General features: G+C 41.4%; 1 non-coding gene across 1 annotated transcript; it reads right to left on the reverse strand.

Annotated features, from left to right (window-relative positions):
* Positions 1-578: 578 nt before the first annotated feature.
* LOC128775945 (U6 spliceosomal RNA) lies at positions 579-685 on the reverse strand. The gene has a single exon (XR_008420922.1). It is a non-coding gene; the product is annotated as a U6 spliceosomal RNA (small nuclear RNA).
* Between the last annotated feature and the right edge of the window lie 6,584 nt (positions 686-7,269).

Consider the following 7,269-nt stretch of genomic DNA (forward strand, 5'->3'; position numbering starts at 1 on the left):
TCAATACCCATCACCCACCCTCCCCGCCCTCCCACCCCCCATCAACCCTCAGTTTGTTCTCAGTTTTTAAGAGTCTCTTATGCTTTGGCTCTCTCCCACTCTAACCTCTTTTTTTTTTTCCTTCCCCTCCACCATGGGTTTCTGTTAAGTTTCTCAGGATCCACATAAGAGTGAAACCATATGGTATCTGTCTTTCTCTGCATGGCTTATTTCACTTAGCATAACACTCTCCAGTTCCGTCCACATTGCTACACAGGGCCATATTTCATTCTTTCTCACTGCCACGTAGTACTCCATTGTGTATATAAACCACAATTTCTTTATCCATTCATCAGTTGATGGACATTTAGGCTCTTTCCATAATTTGGCTATTGTTGAGAGTGCTGCTATAAACATTGGGGTACAAGTGCCCCTATGCATCAGCACTCCTGTATCCCTTGGGTAAATTCCTAGCAGTGCTATTGCTGGGTCATAGGGTAGTTCTATTTTTAATTTTTTGAGGAACCTCCACACTGTTTTCCAGAGTGGCTGCACCAGTTTGCATTCCCACCGACAGTGCAAGAGGGTTCCCGTTTCTCAAAAATATGGAACGCTTCACGAATTTGCGTGTCATCCTTGCACAGGGGCCATGCTAATCTTCTCTGTATCGTTCCAATTTTAGTATATGTGCTGCTGAAGTGAGCACAATGTTTGTTTACTTTTGAGAGAGAGAGAGAGAGAGAGCGAGCAAGCGAGTGGGGGAAGTACAGAGAGAGAAGGAGACACAGAATCCAAAGCAGCCTCCAGGCTCTGAGCTGTCAGCACAGAGCCCAACATGGGGCCTGAACTCATGGACCGTGAGATCATGACCTGAGCTGAAGTGGGCTGCTTAACCGATGGAGCCTCCCAGGCACTCTTCAGTGTAATGTTTTTAAGGTTCATCCATGTTGTATCATATATTGGGACTTCAGATCTTTTTGTGGCCATATAATATCCCACAGTTTGGATATACCACATTGTATTTATCTATTCATCAGTTGATGGACGCTTGGGTTGTTTTCTTTTTAGCTCTTATGAATAATGCTGATGTGAATATCACTCAAGGTTTCTTATTCCATCTGTTCAATTTTTCTACTCAGAACTTCCACTTGCTCAAATCTAAGTTCAGAGGCAGGAGAATACTAGAACACTCCAATTATCAGAATTTATACTGAGGTGTAGATGACTAATGTGCTAAGTGCACATTACAAGGGTAGTGTTAGAACTCAAATGAACTTCGAATTGGTGAAATAATTGCAGATAGTTGTTTGTGAAAATGAAGTCTTCCCAGAGTCCTTTTCTCACACCGGCTGCTGCTGCTTACTGTTTTCTCCACACCCACAAAATTCCCAAGGAGGCAGTGTAGCAGTCCCTTCTGAAAAGCTTTGATTCTTTCAACAGTTGTGTGTTTAACCCCCCCTTCATTTTCCTCTGGTCACATTCTATTTTTCTTCTCTGTAGTGATTGTCCTGGGGCAAATAAGAAGATGTTACTCTGAATTTTGTCATTACTTATAATTGCAATATCTTCATCTCTTCCTACTCCATGATTATCACTTTCTATCTTCTAGCTCACTCATTCTAGAATCATGATTCCAAACATTTGATCCCACCCAGATCTCCAAACCCATTGATCCTACTTCCTTGTCACTGTCACCCTCCTGATGTCTTTTCTGTCTTTTTATTTTATAACTTTACTTTTAAAAAAATGTTTATTTTATTGAGAGAGAGAGAGAGAGAGAGGCAGAGAGAATTCCAAGTAGGCTAGGCGCTGTCACTGCAGAGCCCAACTCGGGGCTTGAACTCGTGAACTATTAGATCATGACCTGAGCTGAAACCAAGAGTCGGGCACTTAACCAACTGAGCCACTCAGGTGCCTCCTCTTTTCTATCTTGACCAAGTTTAAATTCCATTTGCAGTCAGTGTAATTACTCTGTTGCATATACCCCCAATTCCTTTGCCTGTTTTTGGCTTCAGTGTTCTTCCTTGCTCAAGCCACCAATTCTGTCCACTACATACCCACACCAATGAATCTGAGAAGAACGAGAGGAAAACAGACAATCTTGCCTGACTGTATAATTTGTCCAATTTTTAAAACTGTTTATTTATATTTGAGAGAGAGAGAGAGAGAGTGAGCATGAATGGGGGAGGGGCAGAGAGAGAGCGGGAGACAGAGGATCCGAAGTAGGCTCTGTGCTGACAGCAGCTAGCCCGATGGTGGGGCTTGAACTCACAAGCCATGAGACCATGACCTGAGCCAAAGTTGGACGGTGGGGCTCGAATTCACAAACCATGGTATCATGACCTGAGCCAAAGTCAGATGCTCAACGGACTGAGCCACCCAGGCACCCCGAATTTTCCCAAATTTATTCCACTATAAATTAGTGACTACCTACTTGAAGTGAGCCTCCAGTGCTTTCTGCTTTATCCCGAATGCTGCCTGAAAATTACGTTTCTTGATTCTCTTGACTTTCCCACATTTCTAGTTTTTTTTCACATCTCTCCTCAATCTTCAAATACCTCTTCCATCGTCCTCAATCACAACTGAAAGATAATGCTCCATCTGCATCCATTAGCCCCACCATCAGCACTTGTTTCTATGGTCTCACCTTAGTGAGGAAGCTAATGCTTCCACTTGAGTGTTGGATCCCACCGTTTCCTGCCTACTAAAAGTCACTTCTCCCCTCTCTCTCCTACTTCATCAATTTTTTTACTTTCTTGGAACTATTAAACTTTTTTGTAATGTTTATTTTATTTTTGAGAGAGAGAGAGAGAGACAGAGAGAGACAGAGACAGAGCATGAGTGGGGGAGGGGCAGAGAGAGAGAGGAAGACACAGAATCCCAAGCAGGCTCCAGGCTTTGAGCTGACAGCACAGAGCCCAATGTGGGGCTCGAACCCACAAACGATGAGATCATGACCTGAGCTGAAGTCATTCGCTTAACCAACCTAGACACCCAGGTGCCCCTCGCTTTCTTGGAACTTTATTATCATATACAAATATACCATTTTCCATCTTAAATAATGAAAACCAAAGCTTTCTAATGTCTCTACCATCCCTGCTAGTCACCACCCATTTCTTGGCTTTCTTTTGCAGTGAAATTCTTTGAAGCAGTTGCCTTTATTCACTTCCTTCTTGAAATCTCCACCAGAAGAGCTAAATAGTATCTTCAACAATATATCCAAAGTGGAGCATCTGATCTTCACCCCTGCAGGAATTCTCCATTTGTCTCCATCTTGGTTGGTGGCAGTACCCACCCTTTTAACTGCTCAGAGCCAAGTTCCTAGAGTTATACCTCATCTTCTCTTTCTCTCTTGCCCCACATCCAATTAGTCAGAAAATCTCATTTGCTCTACCTTTAAACAGAATGCTTTATCTGATCAATTCTCATCATTTCCACTATTAGCACCCTGGTGAAAGCTTACTATTGTCTCTCACCCCTAACTGGTCTCCCTGGTTCCATCCTTGCTCTTTACCATTTGTTTCAACAAGAACTGATCCTTATAAAGCTTGAGTCAGGTCATGTCATTCCTCTGCATCAAACTCTCAGTATAAAAGCCAAAATACTAACAATGGCCTACAAATTCCTGTATGAACTGGGCCTCTATTAATCTCTGACCTCATCTTCTATTATACTTTCTCTCCTCCTCACACAAGCCAATGTGCTCCACCTCAGGGCCTTTGCACAGGCCACTTCCTGGAAATCTCTTCCACTGTATACATACAAGACTAGCTCCTTCACCTGCTGTAAGCCTTTTTGAACATCACCTTCTCAATGAGCTACTCTAGGCCACCCTATTTAAAATTGTATAGTATCTCTGCCCTGATCTTCTTACCTGTTCTGTTTTTGCATGGTGTTTACCCCTTCTAATACACTACATAATTTCTGGGTTTTTTTTCTAATGTTTATTTTTGTTTCTGTTTCTTTCCACTAGAATGTAAGCTCCACAGAGTCTGGGATTTTTGTTTTACCCACAACCATTTAGTGCTGGCTCATAGTAGGTGCTCAATAAATATGTGATTAATGAATTACTCTGAGAGACTGAGAAATGCATTCAGTATCACCTGTTAAATTTATTGATCAAATTGCTCTACTATGTGAAATATCAATTTTCTTTGAAAGTTTGGTACTAGAGCCATATATTAAGTCTGATGCTTATTTAAAAAAATTTTTTTTTAACATTTATTCATTATGAGAGATAGAGAGAGACTGAGCATGAGCAGGGGAGGGGCAGAGAGAGGGGGAGACACAGAATCCGAAGCAGGCTGCCGGCTCCGAGCTGTCAGCACAGAGCCCGATGTAGGGCTCAAACTCACAAACTGCGAGATCATGACCTGAGCCGAAGTCGGATGCCCAACCGACTGAGCCACCCAGGTGCCCCAAGTCTGATGCTTATTTAAAAAAATCACTTTTATTATATATATATATATATGTATATATATATATATATATATATATGTATATATATATATATTTTTTTTAATTTTTTTTTTAATTTTTTTTATTTACACCCCCATGGCTACCCTTGTCATAAGTTTTCATTGAAATTGTTATTTTAAAAGTTTGCTATAGAAAAATCTTTGTTTTAGTCTACATTATATTTAAAAGCAACATTTTTTTGATAACTAAAACCTAAAGTCATGCATTTGCTCTAAAAAGAGAAGTTTGAAGTGGTGGTATGAGCTTCATGGCTTGGAATTTGGCATTGAGGACTCCCCGGAATTCTCCAACTGCTGGAGACCTAGCTGGGAGCTAAGAATAGTGCAGAACGTAAACTTCTATAGTAGCAACTGTGAAAGGAATTTTTAGAAGCAGTGTGAGACTATAGCATTGTTAGAGAGTTTGGCAAATGGCACTCTTTAATTGTCAAAAGTACATATTTTTAATTATGTATTTTACTATCCTAAGTTCAAATGGAAGAGCTTGTAGGCCCTTGCTTCCTGGTTTCATTAATTATCTCTATTCATTCATGTCTTATTTAACATTATTAGTAGGGAACATAGAGCAAAGGTCTATATTTGGCAGAAGACATGTGCTTATTGCCACATTTTATAGGAGTACTGTCAAGGCTTCCCAGAAATGCATGTGGCAGTTTTATTTGACATTGGATTGTAATTTGTTGCATTCATTTTAGACTTGAGATCCTCATTTTTGCTTGAAGTTCAGGGTGGGCTCAAGGAAAGTCTAGGAGAATGTGGGCAGTACATTGGTGTTTCTTTCTATCTGTCCTTCTGGCATTCTTATTTTCCCTTTCAGCATTTTGATCCTTGTGTGCAATTTGGTCATGGAGAATCCCACAGAGCCCTCCCCTCCTCAGGCAGTGCCTTATGCCCTGGCTCTACCTGGCTCTTTCCCCTTCAAGGGAAACATATTCTTTTTAAAAAAATATATTTTTAGTTTATTTTTTTTTGGGGGGGGGGAAGAAAGCGAGAGGGGGAGGGGCAGAGAGAGAGAGGGAGAGAGAGAGGATCCCAAGGGAGATGGGGCTCGAACTCATGAACCATGAGATCATGACCTGAGCCAAAATCAAGAGCAGATGCTTAACTGACTGAGCCACCCAAGCACCCCTGGAAACCTATTCTTAATTGCTTGAGGGGAAAAGTTAGTTTACATTATTTTTTTCTTATAAAATAAGAAAATTAGTCTATATATATCCAAGATACCTTCCTGCTCTAAAATCTTGTGCTTTTATGACTCTGTCTCTTCTCTGGGCAAAATGAAAACTACTGATTAGAAACTTTCTTGAGAAAACTCATCATCATATTTGTGGAATTATTCTTGTTGTTTTGTCTATCTTTTCTTTCTCTCTTTTTCTTGTATTCTCAGAAATATCATCTGGAGCAAAAATAGTATTCTGCTTATAGTACATTTCATAGAAAACAGGTCTGTTTCACACTCAGTTTCTGGGTGTTTGGATTCAAGCCTTTAACGGGGACTGATGGATAGTTGGTGGCAAGGTATTGTACTTGTTCCACTCTTGCTGAATGCACTGTTTACAGACAGCTTTGCCATGTGATTCTCCACTTTTGGACTCCACATGGATCACTGAGTCCTTGATAGAAATATTTATTCAAAGGTGTAATATTACTGGTAATATTGTGGTTTGATAGACATGGTCCTTGCAGGCAGCCCCATGTGAGAGCACACCATAGACCAGTAAGAAGTAAATGAATGTTGGGGTGCCTGGGTGGTTCAGTCGGTTAAGCATCTGACTTTGGCTCAGGTCATGATCTCACAGCTTGTGAGTTCAAGCCCCGCATAGAGCTCTGTGCTGACAGCTCAGAGCCTGGAGCCTGCTTCGGATTCTGTGTTGCCCTCTCTCTCTGTCCCTCCCCTGCTCGCATGCTCTCTCCCTCTCAAAAATAAACATGAAAGAAAATTTTTTTAAAAAGTAGATGAATATTATTGTCCATCCTGAGGCCCACAGGCCTCTGCTGAGATTAATTGTTAGCAAGCTCTCCGCAAGATCCCCGACCATAAAGCACTGTAGGGAATGCCAAAGATTACAGTCATTACCCTGATGAAAAGCTGAGCTAATTTTGCCTGGATCTGACCCTCTGGTTCCAGGGAGTCTAGTTATTCCAATCCTGTTACTAAGAGGACATGCTCTAATGACATCGAGAGTGTTGATTAGTTGCTCATCAGGTGCGGCCCCCCAGCATTTCCTTTAGAGCTCACAGATATATTTCCCTAGAATTTAAAACGCCTTCTGAAACATGGGTCCTTCTATTGTTTGTCAATCATCCCTGCTTTGTAGCTGGTCAGTTGCTGCAGCCAGAGTGGAAGGACAGACAACCTCAAACACACGAGTTAAAGTGAGGCCCACTGCAGGAGCCACAGGGGAGAGGACAGAAGGACAGGTGCCGGCACCCAGGACACAGTCAGGACAGTGTCCTCACAGCAAAGGACTAGGGGAACACAGGCAAACTACCTGCAGAGCAAACTCATTAACTTTCATGTTCTTTTCCAGAGCTTTCTTCTTTGTTTCTGTGTGACTGGCAGACACCCACAGTCACACTTGATTATAGTATTACTTTCTTCGTTACCAAGGCAGTTTCATTACTGAAACCTGGTGAAATATTATAAAGAAAACTGTCATGCTGTGCCCCTTAAAGAGGCCCAATGAAGGAAAATACATTCTTAAAAAGAGAAGTGATGATTTAGATCAAGTTTTCTTAGCCCTAAATACTGCTGTCTATATGATGCAGAATTGACTTGGGAGGCAGAGGGGGAAGAATTTGGAATACTAGT

This window comes from Panthera pardus, unplaced genomic scaffold (genome assembly GCF_024362965.1).
Source record: "Panthera pardus isolate Hobbes unplaced genomic scaffold, ASM2436296v1 HiC_scaffold_11, whole genome shotgun sequence".
Lineage (NCBI taxonomy): Eukaryota > Metazoa > Chordata > Mammalia > Carnivora > Felidae > Panthera > Panthera pardus.